At 36.4% G+C, this 27,969-nt stretch overlaps 1 pseudogene; it reads left to right on the top strand.

Annotated features, from left to right (window-relative positions):
• LOC149163350 (leucoanthocyanidin reductase-like) overlaps positions 1–9,868 on the top strand; it is a 30,977-nt pseudogene extending 21,109 nt beyond the window's left edge.
• Positions 9,869–27,969: the final 18,101 nt, after the last annotated feature.

The following is a 27,969-nucleotide window of genomic DNA, read 5'->3' as shown; positions in this document are numbered from 1 at the left end:
ATAGTTCAAAAATTAAATTATTATATATATGTGTGTGGTCTTATACACCAATTTAGCATTTGTTATTTAATGTTTATTTGGCTTAATCATGACCTTAAAATTAGATAATCATTATTATTACATTTATTATTATTATTATTATTTTAATATTATAATTTAAAAATTAATATATATATATATATATATATATATATATATAAGGTCTCATATGCATTGCAAAACATTAATAACATTAAAAATATTGTCACTTCTAAGTTCAAAGGAAAAATGTGGTGTGAGAAAGGTTTAGCAGCTAAAAGAAAATTAAGTTATTATAAGAAGGTCATCAACCCCACCCTAGAAGATCAAAAGTATTTCTCTATTTTAACTAGTTCAAAGAAGAAAATTAATATAGCGAATATTAGAATGAACTCTCATGAGCTCCATAGTGAAAGAGGTAGTTGGGCAGTTCCTAAAACACCATGGATGGAAAGGATCTGCCATCTTTGTGAGAATAGGAACATCCAGGATGAAAACCACTTCCTCTTACAGTGCCCTACGTACAACCACATTAGATCTCAGTTTTTTGTCGCAATACAGACCTTCCTAGCCTTTTACGATGTCAAAATTATAGTGAGCTTAGGAGGCTTCTCTCCAAGCTTTTTGAGCATAGGAATCAAATCTTAAATCAAACTAAATAATTTGTTTCTTTAGGTCCAATAGACCAAAATTTGGTCTCAGTGCACGTTAACCACCACCACCACCACCACCACCATCATCATCATCATCAAATTAGAGGAACATTAAATGATCATTATTATTATATTTGGCTTAATCATGATGATAAAATTAGATGATCATAAGAGGAGAAAATAATTTTCAAATAATTTTGAAATTATTATTATTATTACTTTAATATTATAATTTAAAAATTATATTATATGTACATATAGAATTATATTTTTTATATTATTTTAAAAATAAAAGGTCTGGTACACCTATTTAGCCAATTTAGTTTTTGGCTTAATCATGACCTTAATATTAGATGATGATTATTATTATATTAAGTTTATAAGGAGAAAATAAAAAAAAATTATATTATTTAAGGAAAACAGTATAAACCAATGAATAATTTTTTTCACTCTTCTTGTTTATAACCATTCTCACATTTAAATATAAATTATAGGGTTTCTAAATTTTTTAATTAATTATTAAACGAATGATAGAGAATTAATGTTAGTTGAATATTCACATAATATTTTCAGTAAAAGTTAAGACAGAAGGTTGAGATTTATCTCAAAGGTACTTACTTCCCTTTTTATTTTTAATTTAATTAAAAAATTATTGTTTATGAGTGTTATTCCATCTTTATTTATGACATTTAACTCTTATTGCTTATTATTATTACGGGTATATAAAATAATAATATATAGATCTAGGATTTATTACAGGCAAAGAAGTACAATTTTTTCTTAAATTCCATATTCCAAAAATATATTTCAAAAATAAAAATAAAAATAATAATCCAATTTATAATATTATAATTATTTTAATAATAAAGTTATAAGCAATTTCTTTAAAATCATAATATACTTGATACATTTAAAAATATACTTGATACATTTAAAAAAAATAATAATATGGGTAGTCATAATATTTCAAAAGTTGTCTTTAAATTTAATTAAATATAAAGCCTTAACAAATAAAATGGAATTTTTTCTAAATAATGTTTACATAATTATTTTTTAAAATATTAAAAAATACAGTTTAAAATGATTATAGATAAGTATAACAATGTTTACATAATTATGTTTAAACTTGTCATTGCGTGTTATCTTGTCATCTGTTATGAAATTGGTAGATAATGTTATTATGATTGTCTAATATTTAGTTTGATTTAAGGGTTTTGGATTTTTTTATTTAATTTTATTTTAACTATGTGATATTGATTTAGTTACTGCATTTAAAAAAAAACAAACGAAAGAAAACAGTGTAATGTATATATGAAGGCTCTTTCTTAATCTTGTTAAAAATGTGAAATTTAAAATATTTGATAAACTCAACTAATGATTTTACCGTACAAGTCGAATACGTAAAATCTACCATCAACATTTAAATACCCAGCACAATAAAACCTATTAAAAAGATCTCCGAAATCTACATATGCACAGCTGCATTCCTTTTTGTCATTTGAAAAGTGATTTCCCAAGTCGTAGATATCTACAACCAAGACAGCACCAATCTACAGATTCATATATCTAAAATAACACGATACCGACAATACACTCAATTATATTAATCCCGCACCAACCATTCAGACCAATATTAGCCATTCTCGTTGTTGATTGGAGTAAGGATACAATTCATTATTAGAATATTGAATGTTGTTCTACTAGCCAGTCTGCAGAATCTCAAATATTTTACTTTTTCTTTCTTTAAAAATGGCCGAAAAGATAGTTCATCCATACGTATGGTGCATGCAGAGGTTTCTTCCCTCGGAATTTGGGCATGACATCGACAAAGCTGAGCCAGTGGAACCTGGACTGACGTTTTACAAGGAAAAGAGAAAAATTAGGCGTGCTGTAGAGTCTGCCAACATCACTTTCACTTACATCTGCTGCAACTCCATACCCGGTTGGCCTTATTTTTATCGCACTCATCCTTCTGAGATTCCTCCTCCCTCAGAACAGTTCGAAATCTATAGGGATGGAAACATCAAAGGTAAAACGCATTCATCACCCTCTTTACTCAATTTAATTTTATAAATATTGAGAAAATAGGTGCTACATAGAAATTATTTTCACTTGTTTGAAATTATAATTTCAAACTGTAGATTTTTTCCCTGCGATGCGATCCATCGCAAATCGCAGATGTTACCCTTTCGCCTGCTGCCCTTGTTATCTGCGATGCGATCGCAGATCGCCATCGCGTCTTACCCTGTTGCTTCCCCGATCGTGATGCGATGCGATCATGCGATGCGATCTTATCGCAGATCGCAGATCGCGAATATTAGCCAGTGCGTGTTAAGCCCTCCGCAACGTTGCGATGCGATCTGAACCATCGCAGATCGCACTTTCACCTGCATATGATCTCAGCCGGTCATACGCTTTTGATCCAACAACCATTATTTGTTCTTACCTTGCTTTTGATCCAACAACCATTATTTGTTCTTACCTTGTTCACGCCACCGCCATAAGTGTCTTTTCGCCATTTACTTATTTATGTTCCCAAAGGAGAAGGAAGATCAGATCCAGCTCCTGGACATTGAATGCTCAGCTACAACATTTAATAAACAGCATGGCCGAGAACAAGAAGAACGCGCCACGTGCTGGTGCAGTAAAAGATTATGGGTTTCTTACAACAGAGCTGGCCGCAGCATTTATCAGTTATGGGTTACCACACAACCGACTCAAGAGGCACAAGCAAAATGTATGTAAGATATTTTGTGTTGTTCATTATATAAAAAAAAATGCAAGGGCAGACACAATGTGTAGAATTATAAAAAAAGGAGAGTTTTTTTTTTTTTTTTTCTGCAACGCACAACAGTGCTGAAACTATAAATTTCTGAGATAGTGAAATTAGTTTCTGGAACTGAAGCGTTCCTGATGTAATCCCTCTGAGTAGAGGAAGACTATTTTGTAACAGTTTTTTGTTGTTGTTATGATTAAGATCCTGTATTGAAACAGAGCATTGTTCTCTATGCAATTTCTTTTGTGTTTGAAATAAACAGAAATTTCCAACATGGTATCAAAGCTGGTCTAGGCACTCAGTGAGTCAAAAACAGAGTTTGTTTTCTCACTGTAGGAGCTGTAAGAAGCTTATTGAGCAGATTTTCTCCAGTTCAGAAAGTTTTTGCTTGTTTTTAATTATACAGTCAGTATCTCTTCTTTACTTTTACAGGTTAAGATGGCAGATGTTGGAACTGGTTTAACAAATTCCCAACTGCCATAGTTTAATGGGAAAAATTACAGTTATTGGTCCATAACAATGAAAGCATTGTTTTCTTCTCAAGGAATATGGGCGCTGGTTGAAACTGGCTATGCTGAACCTGGAGATGCAACAGCATTGGCTGCTTTGACAGTAGCAAAAAAAGACCAGTTGAAGAGCGACAAGAAGAAGGATGCCAAAGCCCTCTTTTTTCTCTTCCAATCAGTACATGAAAGTGTTTTTACACAGATTGCAGCAGCAACAAAATCCAAGGAGGCATGAGATATTCTCAAAATTGCCTATCAAGGCATGGGGAAGGTGAAGACTGCAAAGTTGCGATCTTGAGGAGAGACTTTGAAACACTCAGCATGAAGGAATCTGATACAATAGATTCATTCTTCACTCAGGTTATTGGATTGATAACCCAGATAAGATCTCATCGTGAGATTCTTGAAGCAAGAAGGATTGTAGAGAAGATCTTGAGATGTTTACTCTCAAGGTTTGAAGCTGTTGTGGTAGCAATAGAAGAAACAAAGGATCTCTCACAGTTCACAGTAGATGAACTGAGTGCTTCTCTAATGTCTGATGAACACAGATTGAGTAGAGGAACAGATTCCTCTTTTGAGCAAGCATTCAAGACTCAGATGTCTTTCGGCCAAGGAAAAGATCGAGGCAGAACAAATAATAGAGGTCGTGGAAGAAGCCAAAACAAAGGCAGATATAATCCTACAAGCACAAGCGGAAGGAGCTGCAATCAGAACCAAGATGAAGGTTCAAACAAACAGCAAGCTCATGGACAAAGGTATGACAAATCCCAAGTCCAATGTCATTATTGTAAGAAATATGGGCACTACGCCAATGAATGTAAGGAAAAACAAAATGACATGAATAGTAGGCAGAATGCTAATTTTGCAAATGAAGAAGACAAGAATCCAAAGATTGTGCTGTTAACATGTAACATTGCACAAGACAAACAAGAAGATTTGTGGTTCTTAGACTCAGATTGTAGTAATCACATGACTGGAAATATTGCAATGTTTGCCAATCTGGATGAAAATGTGAAATCTGAGGTAACAAGAGCTACTGATAGTAAGATATCTGTCAAGGGTAAGGGCAGAGTCAGTATCCAAGCAAGAAATGGAGAACAAATGATTGTGCCAGAGGTATACTATGTACCTGGTCTGAAATGTAATCTTTTGAGCATTGGACAACTCATTAACAAAGGTTACAATGTGTTCTTCAATGATGATAGTGTACAATCAGAGACATACCTCCAAGTAAGAAGATCATGGTACAGGTGTAGATGTCGAGCAATAGAATGTTTCCTCTCAAACTCGGCAGATTTGAAGGAAAGAAGATCTATTGCAGCTGTAACACAAGAAGTCTTTCAGGAACAAGTGAAACATGAGAATTGGTTGTGGCACTTGAGATTTGGACATCTCAATTTCGGAGGCTTGAATCTGTTGCACAGAAAGGGAATGGTAATGAGATTGCCATTGATCGAGAAACCGGACAGCCTTTGTGAAGGCTACATCTTAGGCAAGCAACACAAAGAAAGCTTTCCAGCAGGAAAGAGTATAAGGGCAAAAGCACCCCTGGAAATTGTTCACTCTGATGTGTGTGGACCGATGCAAATACCATAATTTGCCGGAAATAAATATGTTTTAACTTTCATTGATGATTACACTAGAAAGACATGGGTGTATATGCTGAAACAGAAGAGTGAAGTGTTTGAGAAATTCCGCCACTTCAAAACTTTTGTTGAGAAGCAGTGTGTGCATTATATCAAAGTGCTCAGAACAGATAGAGGAGGAGAGTACATCTCCAAAGACTTTCTGCGTTTTTGCAGAGAGAATGGCATACAAAAGCAGTTCACCGCGAGGTATACACCTTAGCAAAACGGTGTTGCCGAATGGAAGAATATGACCATTCTTGACATGGTTAGAAGTATGCTAAAGGCAAAACACTTGCCGCATCAGTATTGGGCAGAAGTTGTCATTTGCACAGTTTACATCTTGAATAGATGCCCAACTAAAGTTGTCATGAACAAAATACCAGAAGAAGCATGGAGTGGTCAAAAGCAAATTGTCACTCACATGAGAGTATTCGGTTGTATAGCATATGCACATGTACCCGATCAGCTAAGGAAGAAGCTTGACAGTAAGGGGGAGAAGTGTGTCTTTATTGGCTATTATGATGAGTCAAAAGCATACAAACTCTATAATTCATCCACCAAGAAATTGATAGTAAGCAGAGATGTGCAGTTCATTGAAGATGAAGCTTGGGATGGATGCTTAGAGAAGACAGTGAATGTGAAGACAATTGTGTCTCATGAAGAAGAAGAGGAAGGGAAAGCAACAAATAATCCTTCCTTGGTGGCTCCTCCTCCACCACAGCAAGTACAACAAACCACACCACAAGCTGGAATTCGAACAGCCTTGAGAAATCAAGGAAGTGCTTCTCCAAGCACATCACAGGGATCAGAAATACCCTCAAATTTGGATGGAACTCCAAGCACACCAAGAAGACCAAGATTCGGAAATCTGAATGAAATTTATGAACAAGGAGAGGTAAGTAACAATACCGGTCTGAATTCATTATTCGCTTTGTATTGTCATGTTGATGATCCAGTTCATTTTGAAGATGCTGTAAATGAAGAAAAATGGATTGAAGCAATGAATGAAGAAATTGGTGCAATTGAGAAGAGTGAAACATGGGAGTTAGTGGACCTCCCTGAAGGCAAAGATGCCATTGGAGTTAAGTGGGTCTATAAGACCAAAAGCAATGCTGAAGGCAAGATTGACAGGCACAAAGCAAGACTTGTTGTGAAAGGCTACAAGCAACAACAAGGCAAAGACTATGATGAAACCTTTGCACCAGTAGCAAGGATGGAAACAGTCAGAACAGTGTTGTCTATTGCAGCACAACACAAATGGAAGATTTACCAGATGGATGTTAAATCTGCATTCCTGAATGGAATGTTAAAAGAAGAGGTTTATGTTGAACATCCTCCAGGCTATGAAGTTGAAGGCCAAGAGCATAAAGTCTGCAAACTGAAGAAGGCTCTTTATGGGCTGAAGCAAGCTCCAAGAGCATGGTACAACATAATAGATGCTTATCTGATTGAGAATGGGTTTGATAAGTGTGATGGTGAACCCACACTCTACATAAAAGAGAATGACGGTAAAATTCTTATTGTTGTTTTATATGTAGATGATTTGATTTTTACTAGCAATGGTGCTTCTCTTATTGCTGATTTTAAAGCAGTCATAAAAAGTGAATTTGAAATGACTGACTTGGGCTTCTTAAGATATTTTCTTGGAATTGAAGTAGACCAAAGTGAAAATGGTGTTTTCATTTCTCAAGTTAAATATGTAGAAGCAGTGTTGAAGAGATTTAACATGCAGAACAGCAAGGCAGCTGTCACTCCAACTGTAATAGGGTTGAAATTAACCAAAGAAAACAACAGCAAGGATTTTGATCCAAAATTGTATAAGAGCATAGTTGGCAGCTTTATGTACTTCACTGCAACTAGGCCAGACATTATACACGTTGTGAGTTTAATCTCCAGATTTATGGAAAGACCGAAAGAGACTCATTGGCAAGCAGCCAAGAGGATTCTAAGGTATGTAAATGGAACGAAGGGGTTTGGTATTTTATACTCCTCTTCTGAAAGTTTCATGTTGACAGGTTACACTAACAGTGATTGGGCTGGAAGTGTTGATGATAGGAAAAGCACATCGGGATATGTGTTTCATATGGAATCGGGAGCCATCTCATGGGCTTCCAAGAAGCAACCAGTTGTGTCTTTGTCAATAGCAGATGCAGAGTATGTGGTAGCAACAGCAGCAGCATGCCAAACAGTGTGGCTGAGAAGAGTTCTCAGAGATTTGTGTCATGAACAAGAAAATGACACAACCATTTACTGTGACAATAGCTCGGCAATAACATTGTCTAAAAACTCTGTTTTTCATAAAAGGACAAAGCACATAGACACCAAATTTCACTTCATACATGAATTGGTTAACAATGGTGAGATTGTTTTGTAGCACTGCAGAACAGAGGATCAGTTAGTTGACATCTTGACAAAACCATTGGGAAAGAAAAGTTTTGATCATTTCAGGAAATGCCTGGGTATGCAGAAAAACCCAGCAGTTGAAATTAAAGGGGAATGTTGAAATTATAATTTCAAACTGCAGATTTTTTCCCTGCGATGCCATCCATCGCAAATCGCAGATGTTACCCTTTCGCCTGCTTCCCTTGTTATCTGTGATGCGATTGCAGATCGCCATCGCGTCTTACCCTGTTGCTTCCCCGATCGTGATGCGATGCGATCTTATCGCAAATTGCAGATTGCGAATATTAGCTAGTGCATGTTAAGCCCTCCACAACGTTGCGATGCGATCTGAACCATCGCAGATCGCACTTTCACCTGCATATGATCTCAGCCGGTCATACGCTTTTGATCCAACGACCATTATTTGTTCTTACCTTGTTCACGCCACAACCATAAATGTCTTTTCGCCATTTACTTATTTATGTTCCCAAAGGAGAAGGAAGATCAGATCCAGCTCCTGGACATTGAATGCTCAGCGACAACATTTAATAAACAGCATGGGTGAGAGCAAGAAGAACGCGCCACGTGCTGGTGCAGTAAAAGATTATGGGTTTCTTACAACAGAGCTGGCTGCAGCATTTATCAGTTATGGGTTACCACACAAGTGACTCAAGAGGCACAAGCAAAATGTATGTAAGATATTTTGTGTTGTTCATTATATAAAAAAAAATGCAAGGGCAGACACAATGTGTAGAATTAAAAAAAAATGAGAGATTTTTTTTTTTTTTTCTGCAATGCACAGCAGTGCTGAAACTATAAATTTATGAAACAGTGAAATTAGTTTCTGGAACTGGAGCGTTCGTGATGTAATCCCTCTGAGTAGAGGAAGACTATTTTGTAACAGTTTTTTGTTGTTGTTATGATTAAAGATCCTGTATTGAAACAGAGCGCTCTATGCAATTTCTTTTGTGTTTGAAATAAACAAAAAATTCCAACATTACTTTGATTTAGGTTTTTAAAATATTTTTGAATTTAATTAACACTTTGTTGAATCAGATTCCTAAATATTCGGAAATCGATTATACTAATCACAATACTAATCCTTTTACAATAAATAATAAATATGTTCATACAGCTTACTTCGTTACTCGGGCTGACATTGGCAAATACACCATTAAGACCGTGGCGGATAACCTCACTTTAAACAAAGCTGTCCACTTCAGACCTCCCAAGAATTTTCTAACGCTCAACGAACTTGCAGCCATATGGGAGACCAAGATTGGAAAGACTCTGCGCTCATATATATATATATATGTATATTTCAGTCACGTAACATTGATAATATGGTTATGTCACCACACGAGCATTACATAAAATGAGAATCGAGTAGGTGAGATGCTTAGTTGAAAGAATAAACTTGACTTGAACTGCTTGTAGTAGATAGAGTAACCGCGCTGAATGCGACGGACCTGCTGGTGGTAGGTACGGAGTGGAATGTTTGTTGAATGTTTTCTAATATTGGTAGGGTTAAGGAATAGGGTTATAAGTGGATAAGTTTAAAAAAATTTTGTAGTTGGCCTTTGTCTAGAATCATTAATTTACCTCGCGTGCTTATCGTAGGTACAGGAGCGTTGAATAATTGTTTCTAGTAACACGTCAGTGTGGTCCGTTGTGTTTGTTTTATTTTATTTTGTGTGTACAAAGAATTACTTTTTAATTATTGTGTGTGTTGGTGCAGCGAATTACTTTCCAGAGAGCATCGTGGCTTCTCTGACGCATCTCATCTTCATCAATGGCTGCCAATACAATTTCGAAATGCACGGACCACAGGATGTGGAGGTATGCGAACTTTATCCAGATGTTGAGTACACCACTGTAAATGACATTTTCAACAGCTATATCTGAACACTATATGTTGCCCCAGTTCATCACGGGTTAAGAGAGTGGCATATAGACAGTAATGGAATGTACTCTTGTATCCATCAGACACATTTCAGATCCCAAATCCCCAATATATGGTTATCCATTGTAAGTTGTACTTTGTTTGTTCTTGCATGTTTGATAAGCCATATCCGTGTGAAAAAAGGTTTTTAACATAATTCTTAAACATTCTGGGATTTAGACTCAGATTTTTCTGAAACGTCTTGAGTATGAATATTACTTTCTTTGCAGATGACTTCTGAATTTTACTTTCTTTGCAGATGACTTCTGGGTCATTGATTGTGATAGGACCTTGGATAACTTTTGTTTTATAATAAAGAAAAACATATTAAATTTATTTGAATTTTTTATTTTAGTTTTAATTTTAAATCTAACCAATAAAAATTAAAAAAAAAAAATTTCTGCATATTAAAAAAAGATTTATTTTGATTTAAAGTTTATTTTATTATGAAATTTTAAATTATTTATAAGTTATTATTAACATTATAATTGACAATAATGATAATATCTATTAAGATTAATATAAGTAAAAGATTAAGATTAATAGAAGTAAAAGATTAATTGAGATTCTTTAATATTTTATTTCTATGGCAAAAAAGAAGGAAGAGAAGTGTTCTTAAACCACTATAATTTTGTTAACTTAACAAGTAAAGAAGATTGGTTGAGTGGCACATGTTTTGGAAATGAGAATAGATGTGAGTGAGAGCCCGCAATCCAAAAGAAAATGTTTTTCATCTTCAACCCTCTAATGTCGCAACTGTGATAGACTCTTTTGTCCCAAATTGTTTTGGGAATTGACCAACAACATATTTTACTGGGAAGCTCATGCCAATTAATTCTTATCTTTCCAATGTTCATTTTCTTCTTAGCACTAGTCTAGACAGAAAAGTACTTTTGGTTAGCAAGATTGGAGTTGATCACTTCCTTATAACACCTTAGCCTCATTTTTCCTTCTAACTCCTTATCATCCCATAATTTATCTTTAAATTTGGAAGTAATAATATTGTTAATATTATCCTTACTCTGGAAGATGATCTCCTCCTTCATCCCACAATGATCCATCCAAGATTGGGCATTAAATTTGGAAGTAATAATATTGTTAGTATTATCCGTCTTCTCCAAAATGATCTCCTCCTTCATCCCCGAATGATCCATCCAAGATTGAGCATCTTTATTCCAATCTCTCTTGAACAAATAAAATTCATTTTGAGATATCTCATCAAAAGCACTTAAATTATTCATAATTTATTATTATTTTTATATATAAAAAAAATTTGCAATTAATCTTATAGCCTTAATACATTTGAAATTTTAATACACTTATTTGAAAATAATAATAAAAAATGAAATATATTTAAATATAATTTTTAAATTTATTTTAATTTTAACCGAATAAAAGAATCTACATTTTTTATATATAAATTGAAAAAATTTATTTTATTAAAAGATTTTAAATTATTTATTTATTCTTTTAATTAGAATGAGAATTTTCTATTCATTAATAAGTTTAAGCTTAGATCTCAACAAATACTAGAGTAGTACATAATGATATCTTCAAAAAAATTCTAAGCCCTTTTATCCAACAAAAATATATTTTTTTAGTGATGGACTCCAAACGTGGGTTTTGTAAGTATATGTTGATGGAATAATGAATCAGTTGCTAAATATTAGATGTTAAAGTTTTTATTTTGTGTAAGAGAGATTTATGAAGAGATTCCTAGAGAGAGGAGTGATTTGTGGAATGATTGTTGAGAAATTATACGAAATGGTTGAGAGATTTGTGGAGATTGGAGATTCCGAAGGCCTCTCCTCATGTATAAATAAATGGTTTTAATAATGGAATATATTGAACACTATTTTGTTATTGTTGAATGATGTTTATCTCTCTAATTTATTTTTTATTGTGTTTCCTTCATTTGGTATCAGAGAAATTTCCCAAAGGGTTTGATAAATTTGTGAGTTTAAAATCTGTGGAATGTTGTGAAGCTCATGAAAGCTAGGAGCATCTTCTCAAAAAATTTGGAACGTTGTGAAGACATCTGAGAGCATGCAACCAATGTGTGAGAAAGAAGTCTTGAGCCACCATTGAGGAGTATGGTATACCTATTGAGTCGTTGAGGTACCATGGAGGAGTCGTGTGTGTAGAAATTTGGTGATAGAATTACAACTTCTCAAGAAATTTTAATCTAAATCAAGAGACACAATTCTACTGTACTGGTATGTGGAATTCAATTCAAAATTTAGAACAACAAGCTCAGACATTCGATAAGAAATAGCACACATGCACAATATTTTTTTTTCTAGGGGAACCCAATTGGGAAAAACCCCTCAAGCCTATTTGCATTAATCAGATGAATATAGATATATTACAATTGCTAGCTCAGTTTGAGCTCAACTTGCAAGTGAATAACCTATCTCTCTGCTCAATGAGAATCTATGGCCCATACTTAGTCAATTTTTGCCTCTTCTTGAGCCCCTATTTCCTTGCATAATTCCTAGAGAATCAGGCCCTATTTTTTAGGAATTTTCCTCTAATTGATTGTGCAATTCCCAAGGTTTGATCATATGACTGCATGTAACACCTGTACACTCAAACTAGTTTACAAATGCTTGTTACACTGCCTTGGAATCTCCACCATAGTTGGAAACTCAAATTCTTTGCATGCGCTACTTATTTTAGGATGATTGATCAGTTAACTAGATGATCACTGAGTTAGATTGTTGTCCCACTGCATAACTGATCTTCCACTAGCTCCTCCAAATGTTAGAACTAGTTTAACTAAACACAATAGGATATAACTGAACTGGATTACTAAAATTTGGCAATCACACATACTTAACTAAACTCCAAGCCCTCTAACTCAAATGTACTGAGCTAACTGAGTGACAAGAGCCATGTCGAACAAGTTAATTGCATCCAAGTTGTTTGTTGATGTGGAAATTCGCATTTTGGTCAAATTGAGACGTTCTTGCTGCACTTCTCAACACCCCCTCTCAGGAAGAAAGGGATTATCAGCCACCCCTATCTTGCACCTATGGAATTCAAGCTATCATCTTCACAAAACCTTTGTCAAGATGTCGACATCTTGTTCCTTTATTGAAATGTAGTGTAGCAACGTTATCCTCCTTTGCGCACAATCTCGTAAATGATGATATCAGATATCTATATGGTTGGATCGATTGTGAAATACCAGATTCGTAGAGTGCTTAATGCAACTTTGATTATCACAACATATCACCATTCGATCCATCATTTGACCAAACAATCCCACAAGTATCTTTCTCATCTTGATTTCCTCACATGTTGCTTGACTTGTAGCCATGTATTCTTCTTCTGTCGAGCTAAGCGCCACAAATATTTTATTCCTGTTGTACTAAGAAACAAACTTCGACCCAATGTTTAAAATTCCACCTAATGCAGTCTTTCGGGTGGATGGACTCCCTACCCAATCTGCATCCTGTGAATCCACACAACTTCACTCCCTTTGGCTGTCTGTACTATAATCCATATTGGGTAGTGCCTCTAAGGTAATGTAAAACATGTTTAGTTTCCTTCCAATAATTTGGTTTGCCTAATGATAGCTTGGCTTAGGTGGTTGAATTCTTAACTCATATCTAGTTATGTGTTCACAAAATACATCAGTGAGCCCACTAACTGTTGTTTAATGGTAACATCCACCTGTTTACCTAAAGTGGAAATCTCCTTCCTCCAGTTGGTCATTAAACGTGTCTCCATGGTTTTACAACTCTCCATGATAAATATCTGTAGTATCACATTGACATACTTTCCTTGAGACACAAGCGATTCCCCATCACCTTTCCATAATTCTAGCTCGAGGAAGTAATGCATAAGACCCATGTCCTTCATTTCAAATTCCTTTGCAATGTCCTCCTTGCAAGAGTTGATTAGTTTCTCATCACCAATTAATATTGAATCATCAACATATAAAACAATGATAAAAAATTTACCTTCTACCAAAATATGATAGAGGTTCGCATCTGCTTCACTTTTGGTTAAGCCAAAACCAGTGAGATAGTTGTTGATCATGGTGTACCAAGCACGAGGTTCCTGTTTGAGACCATAGTGAAATCGAGTGTGTGTAGTCATCAAGTGAAAATCCAAAGGGAGGCTCTGAAATTGGTGCAAGCCAAAATTTTGGATGGTGATTGTAGTCTCTACAACACCTTGCAACACACTGATAGAACTATAGCTTCTCTATTTCGGTTCATTGCTAGTACAGGGCCTTGGTCTTTTGGGGAGTATTGAATCGCTGTGTGGGTTACTTCAGCTTCCCCACTTACCCCATGGACATACATGGTTCACTCTTTTCCAACTCAGTTAAACACAATCAAAATTTCAGCTTAGATCTCAGTGTTTCAAATCTGGTAAGGGTAGTTTAGCATGCGAGTTGAAGATTTTCAGAGTATAAATTTTCATCTTTGGTGTTTCTCTACTGCTAGCAGGCCTGGAAAGTACCTCGAGGGAGTCCACAGGAACACACACATTCCTCCACTTCAAGCGAACCTGGTCGGGTTCCTGATGGAGTTGCATGCTTCACCTCTCTGTGTAGGAAGCCTTTCTCTTCTTTCACCTTTACATTTTTCAAGAGGACTATGCATAGGCACTTATTGACTTTTGGGGTGGAAGAGGGATCTCGACTTATTGAGAGCAGAAGAGGATGTTCCTTCGGAGAAGCATGTAAGACCTCTGACATAGGCTTGCTCATTTAGATTTCCCCTTCTCCGTTTCTACTAGTTGGATGAGCTTGAACACATAGAGCAGAAGGTTGAGTACAAGCATGGGGCTTCCCAGTGTGGACATAGGTTCATGGTTGGACCAAAACTTTCCTTGCAAATGGTTCATATTTTCTGTCAAGACTTCATCGGCCGAAGGTTACAACCAAGCAAGGATAATTTTAGGGGCGAATGTTCGCCCTTTGGCGAAATTAAGGGGTTTTAAATTTTTAGTGGGCGAATATTTTGTATCATAGTACATTTTTACAAATCACCTCAAATAGCCCACCTTATTTTAAGGGAGAGGGTAAAAAAGGTAAATTTAGCCTTTGAAATTAGGACTTACAACCTTCCATTCGCCCATTTTCAAGAATAGGTTTTATTTAAGTGAATCCATTCGCCCATTTTCAAGAATAGGTTTTACTTAAGTGAATCCTATGGGCCAAATACCATATTTACAAAAGAGGTATGGTAAATTAATAAAAATATAAATAAATGAGAGGTATGGTAAATAAATAAAACATTTTTTATATTTACTCCATAAGTCACCTTATATACATGTAAGGGTGTAAACAAATAAAAATATAAGTAAAGTGGAGGTATGGTAGATAAATAAAACGTCTTTTTATACTTACTCAAAAGGTATGGTAAATAAATAAAAATATAAATAAACTAGACGTATCGTAAATAAATAAAACCTCTTTTTATATTTAGTCCATAACCCTCGTTCTATTTATGAAGGCTCAAGAAAGAGGTTTTATTTAACTGAATCCTATGGGCCAAATACCATATTTGTAAAAGAGGTATGGTAAATTAATAAAAAAATAAATAAATGAGAGGTATGGTAAACAAATAAAACATTTTTTTTATATTTACTCCATAAGTCACCTTATATTTACGAACACTCAAAAAATGGGTTATATTTAGGTGAAACCTATGGCCAAAATACTATGGGACAAATACCATGGACTAGATTGTTATTAATACCATGCAAAAAACCATTATTAACCCTAATATTAGAATTAATATAAATAAAAATGGCACATGGTATTGACCCATGGTATTTACATGGAATGTAGCCTATTTAAATGGGGGAATTAAACCAGCATGTAGCCTATGCTAAGATTCACTAGGACTTTACAAAGTTTTATTATTTAGTGAAAGACTCGCCAAGATCTTACAAGATTTTATAATTGAGTAAAATATTCGCCATGCCTGGTGAGAGATTCACCAAAAAATTATATATACATATTATATTATTGATAAAATCGCCTTCCATTTTTCCTATATACCATGGAGATTCGCCCATTTATTATATTTATAAATTTAGGGGGGGTTCTTAAAATTTTCCCTGCAACCAAGCATAGAGAAGGTAGACACAAGACTGGCCAAATGATGCGACTTCACAAGTTTCCTCAAATTTCAGCCACCTACTCTATTAAGAAGCCAGAACGTAGTAGTTGGTAGCACTTATCTCCAGAAACAAAAATAGTAATGTATCAAACAAACAAAACGAATGTGAACAAAAATAGTAAGAAGAATCAAACAAAGCAAAACAATGATAATAAGTAAAACTAACAAGATGAAAACAACAAGAAGTAAGTAGACTATGTACATGGCACGAGTGCGGCTTGACCTATTGGAGGTAATGCTTGAGATCTTGGTCATTGACACAAAGGTTTTCAATCCTTCCGTCAAGTGATTGTGAGTGATATGTGTGTGGGCCATGCTTCTCGTAGACCAGTGCAAGTCCACCGGGCTCCACTATCGGAGCTTGGTGGCATTCCAAAATACCTTTAAGTGAAGAAAACACCATTGTTACATGTACGGTGTGCAATCTGGGCTTGGATGATGGAATGGGGTAGTTGTTTTTATTCCGGGAACGGTTCAAGTTTATGAAGTCAATGCATAAGTATATTTTCCGGGATTGTTTATGTGCGAGATTTAAACTAGAAAACCAAGTATGATGACGAAATTTGCAAGTAGTCTAATCACCCAAAATGTTAGTCAATATTTTCTGTAAAAGGAGTGAAAATAACATGTATGTGCTACCTGGTATTCACTGCAGTGGCTTGTCTCCTCCTTTATGTGGAATATCATGTTGGATTGCTCATGTGTAGTGTGTACTCAGGTCATCATCTACCCGTGCAAACCGCAAGTGGTCAAAGATTTGTCAATGTTGTGGTGCGTATCTTGCATCGAGGTTGGCCATGTTCAGATCATGATAGGTTCCCATGATGCTTTGTTCATTCGTAGCGGTGGTCCTTTATGTGTTCAACATGATAGCTTCATACTCAACATCATTGTTTGTGTATTCGAGATTCACACAGCTCGAAATCATGCATTGTTTATTGTTTTCAACGACTGAGATACACTCGATCCTTGAGCCTTCATGTGTTTCCAATTCGTCAAGAATCATGGCCCACAACTCGTCTGTACATCGACTGTTTGGCATGCTAGTACTACTACTACTACTGTTGCTACTAATACTACTACTATCGGAAACACAAACTGTACAAGTTTCATTACCATCAGTTGGGCAAGGAAGGAGTCCCAACTGCGTGTCTGATGAGGTTGAAGATGGCCATGCATGATCTGAATTTGAAACTACTTGAATGCTTAGCAAGGTATTCAATTCAACAAATATACATGTTAACATTATGAACTTGTCTTGTAGTTAAAAACAAATGAAATTTTCAGTTGTTTATGACCCATTTGACTATAGTAGAATCATTTCTTTTTTTTGTTTAACATACTAAAATGAATTTGTTTAGGAAAATAACTCAACCACAAATGCAAAAGAAGTTGATGACGTAGTTCACCCCTCCTAGGCTACATCTGCTAGGTCCAAGGCTCCCAAATGGGCATATCTTTGATTTGATTAAAAGCTAAAAAATGATTTTACAACTGAATACAAGCCTTATCAGGTGTAATGGATTGTAAAAATGGGTTTAGAATGCTCAAATCAATCAGGAACGACTACTGGTTCTCATCCAATGGGTACCTGTAACCCTATACAACTCCCACAATACTGGGCCCTGGTGGCTCCTATAACTTCCACGGAGCAAAAACACCTGCAAATAACCTTTGATTGCTCTCTAACCTGTACCAATGGCTTCATCATCATCTGAATACTCAAAATCCAAAATACAATTCGTCCAAAAAGGACTTTCCTAGCCAAAGTTATGGGTCCTTTACTGAACTACCAGTTTTCCCTGAAAAGACTCTAGTTAACTAAACTTGGAGTGCCAGTTCGGGCCACCAAATATGGCGGGACCGCCAATTTTGGTGCCTCCGTCATTTATGCCACCAAAATAAATGCATGGTTACTGTTTGTTGACTGCAATTTAATTGGCATGTGAGAGGGATTATGGGGCAGTGGTTAGGCGCCTCAAATTTAGCGCCAACCCTTTAATTAATTGTTCATTGAACTGGTGTTAGGCCCTTTATACCCACATGTGAACACATTGAAACATTGAACGCTTTAACCGGTTATCGTTAGCACCAGCGGTATACGCGTTATGCCCTTGGTTTTTGGACAATGGTCACGTGGTATGGGGGGCTGGCCCTTAGAGGCTGGCCCCCTTCATTTCCCACCCAAAACCATTTTAACATTTAAATAACATTTGGTCCAAAATTCTTTCAAGTTCCGCCTTTGGGGTTTGTTGGTAAAACGTTGGGCTTGTAATTCGAATGTCTCATATTCAAAATGCCTAACTGCCAAAATTTTAAACATATGCACCCATTATGATGATGTCACGCAGGCCACGTGGTGGCCTTTGGGCCTGCCATGTTGCGACCTTCTATTGGTCCCACCGAAATGGAATATTCTTAAGAACATTCTATTTAATTTTTTTTTCTTTGAAAAAAAATTCAAAATTCAGTGCTATTGGGCAATTCTTCTTTTTGGCATAACTTCCTCATATGGAGGCCGTTTTTCGAACCGTTTGTGGCACCAAAATCAGGAGGACGAGATCTATCCAGTCATTCAGTTTTGACATTCTTTTGAACACTTTGAAATTTGAGCTATCACTGAAGTCCTGGATCAATATCTGATCACTCCTCCCCATTAGGATCTTTTGGGCCCCAAAAGACTGATATACTAATCTGAACAGTAAATGAGAGTATATCACCCTCTTCTTTCAGTCTCTATACACTTTCTTGCATAGTTAGTGCCTTTCAACAAAAAATCGAAGGTAGACGACACTTCCCTTCCTGAATGCGCTTGTCCTCTTGTCAAGAACTATCTTCCTCAAACTCATTTAGGATTTACAGAAGGTAGCTGAACATCGATTCCAAGCCACTACCATGAAAAATTCACAAATGTAACCATGGCGACTTTTGCTTCTGCAAACCTTCTTCTGTAGATGATGTCGAAAGAAGATAATAACTTAATGAATAAATTCTTGTTTCAACAAAAGAAATATCTTTCACATCCTGTGAATCAACATTGGATCCATACATCATGTTTACAAATGAATGACTAAATCACAAGTCGAAAAAATCATCCCTTTCAAACATTTGACCCTTCAAGTCAAGCATGTACAAAAAGAATTTAAACGATTCTTTTACAAAGATGAAACACTTCATCATTTCTCCTCTTTACAATCTTGGAGATCAAATTAACTTTTTCCAAGTCAATATTACATTACATGCATGGTTAAAAACAAAGTAATCAACCCTTCAAGTTAATCACACATACATGTTTAAAATACAAGGAAATCATCGTGATCCCTGTGCTCATGCATATCATTCTCATGCATGCAGTTTATCCTCCAACTTTCTCTTAAGTATAATCATAACTACAAGATCCTCGATCACATGTACATATACTTTCAAAGCTGAAATGAATATAACTTTCGCTGTGATAGAGTGAGTCTCATACTCGGCTTTTCCATCCTGCAACTTGCATTCCCTTAACAAAGAAATGCATTCAATCGAAAGACATGCAACTTTAATTGGATAAGAATTCTAACCATTTCTTACCAATCCATTTCAAAGGCACTTCCTTTAATTGCATATCGATATCAACATGTGTATCATCCTAACACATATCAATGATGGAAACTTCCTTCCCATTCTTGCCATACTCTTTCTCCAATTTCTTCAACTTTTGTGGAAGCATTATTGGATTCAGAGTCCAACACCTTTCAGCAATATGTCCTTGCTTATGGAAATAAGTGCAACACATGTTCATCTTCCTGACAGCATGATTTGCATTGTTCAATGGAACTTTGGCTTCTTGCCTCCTTTCCTTCAAAATTTTCCTATATGTTGCCATTCTTTTCCAACATCTAGAAACACTATGGTTAACCAAACCACAAAAAGAACATGCAATTATTTTCCAATGTTTATGTGGAAATTTTCCATGCTTTACATGATCAAAGGAAGTGCGATGGAAATCAGATTTATACCTTTCTCTTTCACCTTCATTACCTTCATAAGGAGGCGAATCGAAAGAAGAAGAAGCTCCCTTTGGAACACTATCAATCCCTTCAATGGTTTTAGAGCTTTCACCACTTTGTTGTTCAAGTGCATGCTTATGCACGCATTCTTCCTACAAAGCATGTTTCAAACTATTGCATTCCTCAAGGATACAACCTTTACAACCTTGAGATAGTGAAATGAAACTCCTTCTAGGAACTGTTTCAATTGCCTTCATGGCTGCTTCAGAACTTTCTCTATAAGATTGTTCATAGCCAAGACCCAAATACTTAGGCCTTACCTCAACCATTATTGGATCAACTATACCCTGTGCATGTCTTCCCAATCCTTTTCCTTCATATCCCATTTTTGACATCAACTTGGACCCTATGCCTCTGGTATGTTTCTAAAAAGAACCAACATAAACATTCTTATAAGAATTTGAAGACAAACTAGAATTGTTTACCTCTTCTTCAAGATGATACTTGGCTAAGGCTTCTTTGGCAACAAGGAGTTGTGTCTCCAACTCATGCATCCTTTCTAGATTCATGTTTGCAATATGAAGTTGGTCTTCCATTTCCTGCAATTGGTCAGAAAGCAACTGCTTCTCTTCCCTCATGGAATTGAACTGCTCTTGAAGTCTAGAGCTCTGCCTTTCATCCTCATACATTTCTCTCACCATATTCTTCAAGATAAGGAGTTCACACTTCATATCCTCATCGAAGAACCTTGTGAAGGAGAAATCTTCACTTGATGAAGTTGTCATTATAATATCAATGAACCAATTAACTTCAACAATGTTCTTAAAGATTTTCAAAACAAATGAGAAAGATTTTCAACCCAAATGGCTTTACAACCATCACATATTCAAGTAGCCAACAAAGTGAAAGCTTCTTTAAAATTCTTTTTCCATACACGTCCCTTGCCATCGATAAAGGTCACCTTGTAGCCTTTGTCTTCCATTGTCGAAACAGACACCGGGTTCTTTTTGAGATCAGGTACATATAGGACTTCTTGCAAATGAATTGTATTACCTTGATTCAATTTAAGAGTGACATTCCCTACGCCTTTCACGAGATATTTTGCGTTGTCCCCAAGAACAATTTCCAGGTTAGTCTCCTTCTCTATCAGATTAGAGAGAGCTTCTTTGTAACCAATGAAGTGCCTTGAGGCACCACTATCAATAAGCCAATTTCCCAGCAAGTCCGGGGGAGCCGTAGTAGAGAGGGCCGCTGGTAGACAATATTCATCTTGCTTATTGTTAACAACATTAGATTCATGCCTCGAGTTTCTTGCCTTCTTGAAGGGTTGTCCTCTTCCTTGATTTCCGACATTTATTTTACCCTCTTCCATTTGACTTGCCATTCCTTTGATTTCCTTGAGAGTGATTTTGGTTATTATCATGGTGTGAGTCCCTTTTATCAAGGTCCTTCCTGACATAGTGGCCCATTTTGTTGCAATTGTAACATCGTCCTTTTCTTCCACACAAATCAAGTGAACATCATGTTCAAGCAGTCATCAGCAAATCAACTCAAGCGAAATTCTTGTAGTGATTTTGAGGACCTTTGGGGTAAGGAAAATATCTGCTATTCCTTTTTGTCTTCTCCAAGACTTAGCTAATCAGTAGCTATCCCCAAACTTTAGCAAACTCAAACAACATGCAGTTTGCAGGACAGTAAAGCAGTCAATCTTCAACACTGCTTTAACACCTTTCAAGCTATATAATCAAGCTATTGTGATCAAAACTTGCAAGACAGTCAAAATATCCTTGCACAAAAACAATCAAAAGACAACCACACCAAATATTGACTGGAAAGAGCGTTTATCTACTTTGCAATTGTATAACAAGAGCATTTCGAAGGCTACCTGGCTCATTCCAGGCTTTGTCTATAGTTTATTCGGCTGCTTTTGATACAAAGAAACAACAACATAGCTCCGATACCAACTTGATCTGAATTTGAAACTATTTGAAATGCTTAGCAAGGTATTCAATTTAGCAAATATACATGTTAACATGATGTACTTGTCTTGCAGTTAAAAACAAATGAAATTTTCAGCTGTTTATGACCCATTTAAGTATAGTAGAATTATTTCCTTTTTCTATTTAACATACTAAAACGAATTTGTTCAAGAAAATAACTCAACCACAAATGAAAAATAAGTTGATGACACAGTTCACCCCTCCTGGGCTACATCTATCGGGTCCAAGGCTCCCAAATGGGCATGTCCTTGATTTAATTAAAAGCTCAAAATGATTGTACAACTGAATACAAGCCTTATTAGGTGAAATAGAATGTAAAAATGTATTCAGAATGCTCAAATCAGTCAGGAATGACTACAGGTTCTCATCCAATGGGTACTTGCAACCCTATACAGCTCCCACAATACTGGGCCCTAGTGGCAACTAGAACTTCCATGGAGAAAAAACCCTACAAAAGACCTTTGATTCCTCTCTAACCTGTGCCAATGGCTTCAACATCATCGGAATACTCAAAATCCAAAAAAAAAATCATCCAGAAAGGACTTTCCTAGCCAAAGTTATGGCTCCTTTACTGAACTGCCAGTTTGCCCTGAAAAGACTCAAGTTAACTAAACTTGGAGTGCCAGTTAGGGCCGCCAAATATGGCGGGCCTACCAATTTTGGCACCTCCGCCATTTATGCCACCAAACTAACTGCGCAGTTACCATTTGTTAACTGCAAGTTAATTGGCATGTGAGCGGGATTGTGGGGCAGTGGTTAGGCGCCTCAGATTTAGTGTCAACCCTTTAATTAACTGTTCATTGAACTGGTGTTAGGCCCTTTATACCCAAATGTGAATGCGTTGAAACATTAAACGCTTTAACCAGTGACTGTTAGCGGTAGCAGTTTAGAGAGTTATGCCCTTGGTTTTTGGATGACGGTCACGTGGTATGGGGGGCTAGCCCTTAGGGGCTGGCCCTAAGGGCTAGCCCCCCTCATTTCCCACCCAAAACCATTTTAACATTTATATAACATTTGGTTCAAAGTTCTTTCAAGTTCTTCCTTTGGGGTTCGTTGGTAAAACGTTGGGCTTGTAATTCGGATGTCTCGTGTTCAAAATGCCCAACTGCCAAAATTTTAAACATATGCGCCCATTATGATGATGTCACCAAGGCCACATGGCGGCCTCCGAGCCTGCCACATCGAAACCTTCTATTGGTCCTACAAAAATTGAATATTCTTAGAATATTCTATTTTAATTTATTTTTTTTGAAAAAAATTCGAAATTTAGTGTTATTGGGCAATTCTTCTTTTTGGCATAACTTCCTCATACAGAGACCGTTTTTCGAACCGTTCACGGCGACAGAATCAGGAGGATGAGATCTATCTGGTTGTTCAAGTTTGATATCCTTTTGAACACTTTGAAATTTTAGCTATCACTGAAGTCCTGGATCAATATCTGATCAATGTAGGATAACACTCCAATGTTGTTTCCAGGAGCAAATTGCCAAACATGAGTTCTTCAAAGGCCAACGATTCATTCTCACCATTAAAGGGAGTGACATTATGTTTCATGTACCTCTCAGATAACACCTCGATTTGGTTTTTCTCCCTTATATGGAAGCCACACGTGAGACCAGTCAGTGGAAAAATATCCATCTAGCTTGCTAGACTAGTCTCTGCTAGGTAGCAGACCATATGCTTTCGGTATGTCCACAACAACTATGTTGATGCATTGGTGGACTCGATTGTCATGAGACAGTCGGATGATCATGTCTCACAGTTCACCAATGGCTGGTACCAATGTTCGATCATGTTGGATGATTCTTGTTAATGTTTCACTCCATTGTGCGTTGATCTTCTTAGCAATGGAGAGCAGCATGACATTGGCTTCCACGCTAGAATCAACCAAGAAGTTGTGAACATTGTAGTTAAAGACTTCAAATGAGAGTAGGAATGGAGGGCAGCTAGAGTTTTCTTCTTCCATCTGGAGTGTATTGAGCACAGTGGATAGTGATCTGGGAGGTGTTCTTGCTCCCTTGCTGGTGGAGGTTACGTTTTCAATAGATGCCCATCCCATTGCACACAACGGGATATCTCACTGACTCTAGACTTTTCCTAACTCGATCAAACTGATGTTTACTCGAGTTTTCTTCATGTCATCAACTATGTTGTAGTCTAGAGGTGGTAGACTCACCGAGGTGTCCGGGGTGGAACTGATGTTCATGTTGTACGATGATGTGTTTCATAAATTTCCGCTCATGGATGTACTCTTATCCGCTGCTGTCTTCCCAGACTTGCTTCGTGTTCATTGATTTGAGGTGGTTGGTGGATCGACCTTCTTTATCAGCACTCTCACCTTCTCTTGCATCTCCCAAGTGTAGGGAGAGCCCCTTTACTCCTAAGATTGTAACGATCATTTTTCTTTTGGGGTTGCTTCTCAATGTTCGTCTTTGAGATTACTTGCGATCACTAAAATGTGTTCACCACATGCCCAGAACTTGGTGTTTCATCAAGTGCAACCTCTTCATGATCTGAAAATGGGGCTCTTAGGCTTCTTCTCTAGCTTACAAGAACCTATCCCACTTCCAAAGCTTGAATTTTCCCAAGTCTATTTGATTAACCAATGCCAAATTAAGAAATGCTTTAAAGTATAGGCATATGCTTATTTTTATTGTTGGCTGTTATGTGCTTTTAAAATCTGTTGTGTATACTGATATTCAAATGTGCTTGAAAATATACATATACATACATACATATATCTATCATATATATATATATATATATATATATATATATATATATATATATATATATATATATATATATATATATATATATATATATATATATATATATATAACAGTGTATAATGCAGCAGTAAAACAAACATATGAGACAACAATGTAATATGGAGTTCACCCTGATATCTTGGGCTACGTCTCCTTGAGCTCTAATCAACTCGATTAGGCTCTTTGGGATTATGGTTGAATTCTTTTACAAGTCTGTGATTCAACTCCATATGGTTTACAAATGAACCAATGGGCTCAGAATACCATCTTACCCTTGGCTGTCCTTTAGCCATAAGTAGATCTAAGCTTCTCTGGACTAATTCTTTTTGTCAGTGCCTGAGCTCCTTTGAGCTTCTTGCTTCTCTAACTCCCTCAAAATTATTTACTATCTCTGTACTCCTCTTGTCTTCAGCTCAAACAACACCAGCAACATCTCGATCATTCAGTCTCTTTGCTGTCTGATACTTCACTGAAGTATTTATGCGTTGCTTCCAAACTCTGGTGGCTTTGCACTATTAATCACTCTGGTTCTGCCTCTCCAACCTCTGGTGGCTATCTCCTATCAAGAACTCTGGCACATCGAGTTTCCAAATGGGTTACTCAGCGCTCCAACTCTACTCATGCATTCACTTCACGCTGTGGACTATCCTCTTGGCAAATTATCAACATTTGAGCCCCTCTGTGCTTCTAGAGCTTCCTCTACCTCTACGCTGCCTACTTATATCTCTTAATCGTGCTCTCAGATTCAGTCAACCCTTGCTTCTGTCATGGAACGACTTTTTAAGCCCATCAACGCTTGTCTGTTTGTTTAAGCTCTCAGGCTCTCTGGCTCTCGGTCACAGTCCCTTCACTTTCCTTCCGGGGCATTTAACAGTCATTGATAATGTCCCAAGGTATGGTGGCCATCTGTTTTGCACGGAAGGGCAATCGATGCTTTAAATTCCTTAGTAACAGTCTGTGAAAGCATGGGAAATTTGCATAAAAACCCAATATATCAGACTTCAAACATTCATAATCCCGCTTTATAGCGCCATTGGGTCTGCCTAGGGATCGTCATCGCATATCACAATTGGCCTACTCCTTTGTATTTTGCAATACAATAAAACATGTGGAAATACATATAAAATTGCCTTTCGGCGGATTTGAAAATATCTAAAATCTGGCTTATCGCCCCATCGACTTCGGCTCTGGTTGCATATCACAATCACAATGTATATTGGCCCTAGCATTAAGGGTTTGCCGATCGGCGATATCGGCATATTGTTATTGGCCCCTTTGCATCGGTGCTATCGCTGATCGCATATCGGCGTATTGCAAAGCTACAGCCCGAGGGTCTTCCCTTATGACACACACTGATCCGATACATATGCGGATGCAATATTGCATTGAACCATGTTGCAATCAGACCATCAGGTCCACGACATACATCGCAGTCAGGGGTTTTGGGGTGATGGCCTATAATCAAACCTGCCGATTACATTGTCGTCGATATATATATATATATATATATATATATATATATATATATATATATATATATAAAAGCTTTCCCGCTCTGATAGTGTATTCCACTATACCTTGGTCTTTCTGCCTCTGATAGTGTATTTTCCATATAGCTATGTTTTTGACTGCCGATAGTGTTGAATGCATATATGTATGGGTTTTGGCCCCCGATAGTGTTAAACACATCCCTTGCTCTTTTGATAGCTCCCGATAGTGTTAATATGGGTTTATGCCGCCGATAGTGTATATGACCCATATATATATATATATATATATATATATATATATATATATATATATATATATATATATATATATATATATATAGATATATATATATATATATATATATATATATATATATATATATATATATATATATATATATATATATATATATATATATATGTTTATGCCTCCAATAGGCTCGATTTCATGGTTTTCTTCATGTTTTTGGGTCCCATTATTAGTGGATTTTGCTCCTTTTTACAAGGGATATAAGCAGCTTCATTTTATAATAACTTCTGCATCCTAAATCGGTTTTGGCCCATTCGATTTGTAGTAGATTCAGAATGAGACAATCTCTGCAATGGGGCTAGCTCCAAGAACTTCCTTGGAATTTCATTTTTCCTTAGTGAGGAATACTTAGACTTTGGAGTCTATCCAAAATCCATTTTGGATCACGCCTCCCCACTAAAAGAAATTTTGGTCTCCAAAAGACTGATATACTGATCTGAACAGTAAGTGAGAGTGACTCACCCTCTTCTTTCAGCCTCCCTACACGTGCCTTTGCATAGTGCCTCTGAACCAAAGTTTTTGACCACTTCCCTTCTTGGATGGGCTGGTCCTTCTGGGAAGAACTGTCTTCCTCATTGCCTTCCTGCAGAACTTCTGCTGAAATAGTCATAGAAGGTAGTTTTGAGCTTCTTTCTCTTGATCATTGATCCAAGGTCGCTCAACAAATGTGAAGTACATCTGCTCCATAAAAATTTCATTTGTACCTATTTGAAAAGTTGCCAACAACAACTATTAACAACAACAGGCATACAAACAACAACTGGATGGACTAAACTCCTACTTCAACAAAAGAAATGGATTTTCACATCTTGTTAACATCTTCATGTCTTACATCTGCATACAAATGATGGACTAGATAACAATCCCGCAAAACATGCCTTTAAAGCAAATGACCCTTCAAGTCAAGCATGTAGGAAAATACCATTAGGACTCTTTTTCAAAAGATGAAACACTTTATCCTTAGCTCCATTTGGAGACCAAGTTAAATTTTCCCAAATTGAAATTACATGCATGTTTACAACAAAGTAATCGGCCCTTCAAGTCAATCACACACACATGTTCCGAAAACAAGGAAAACACCAACATCCCTGGTTCATGCACATCATCTCATGCATGCATTTCATCCTTCAAATTTCGCTTAAGAAAATTGTACTTTTGAAGCTGAAATAAAATATAATGTTGCAGCAACAAAGTGAGCTTCCCAGTCAACTTCTCCATTCACCTTCTTTGTAGAAACCTGCAACTTGCATTCAATTACCACAGAGATGCAAATAGATGCATCATATCCATAGGCATGTAACTTTTAATTGGATAAGAATTCTAACCATTTCTTACCAATCCATTTCAATTGTCCT

Source organism: Pinus tabuliformis, chromosome 5_1 (assembly GCF_031772625.1).
Source record: "Pinus tabuliformis cultivar Carrire ecotype Pingquan chromosome 5_1, CPIR1, whole genome shotgun sequence".
NCBI lineage: Eukaryota > Viridiplantae > Streptophyta > Pinopsida > Pinales > Pinaceae > Pinus > Pinus tabuliformis.
This window is presented reverse-complemented; position numbering and strand designations above follow the sequence as displayed.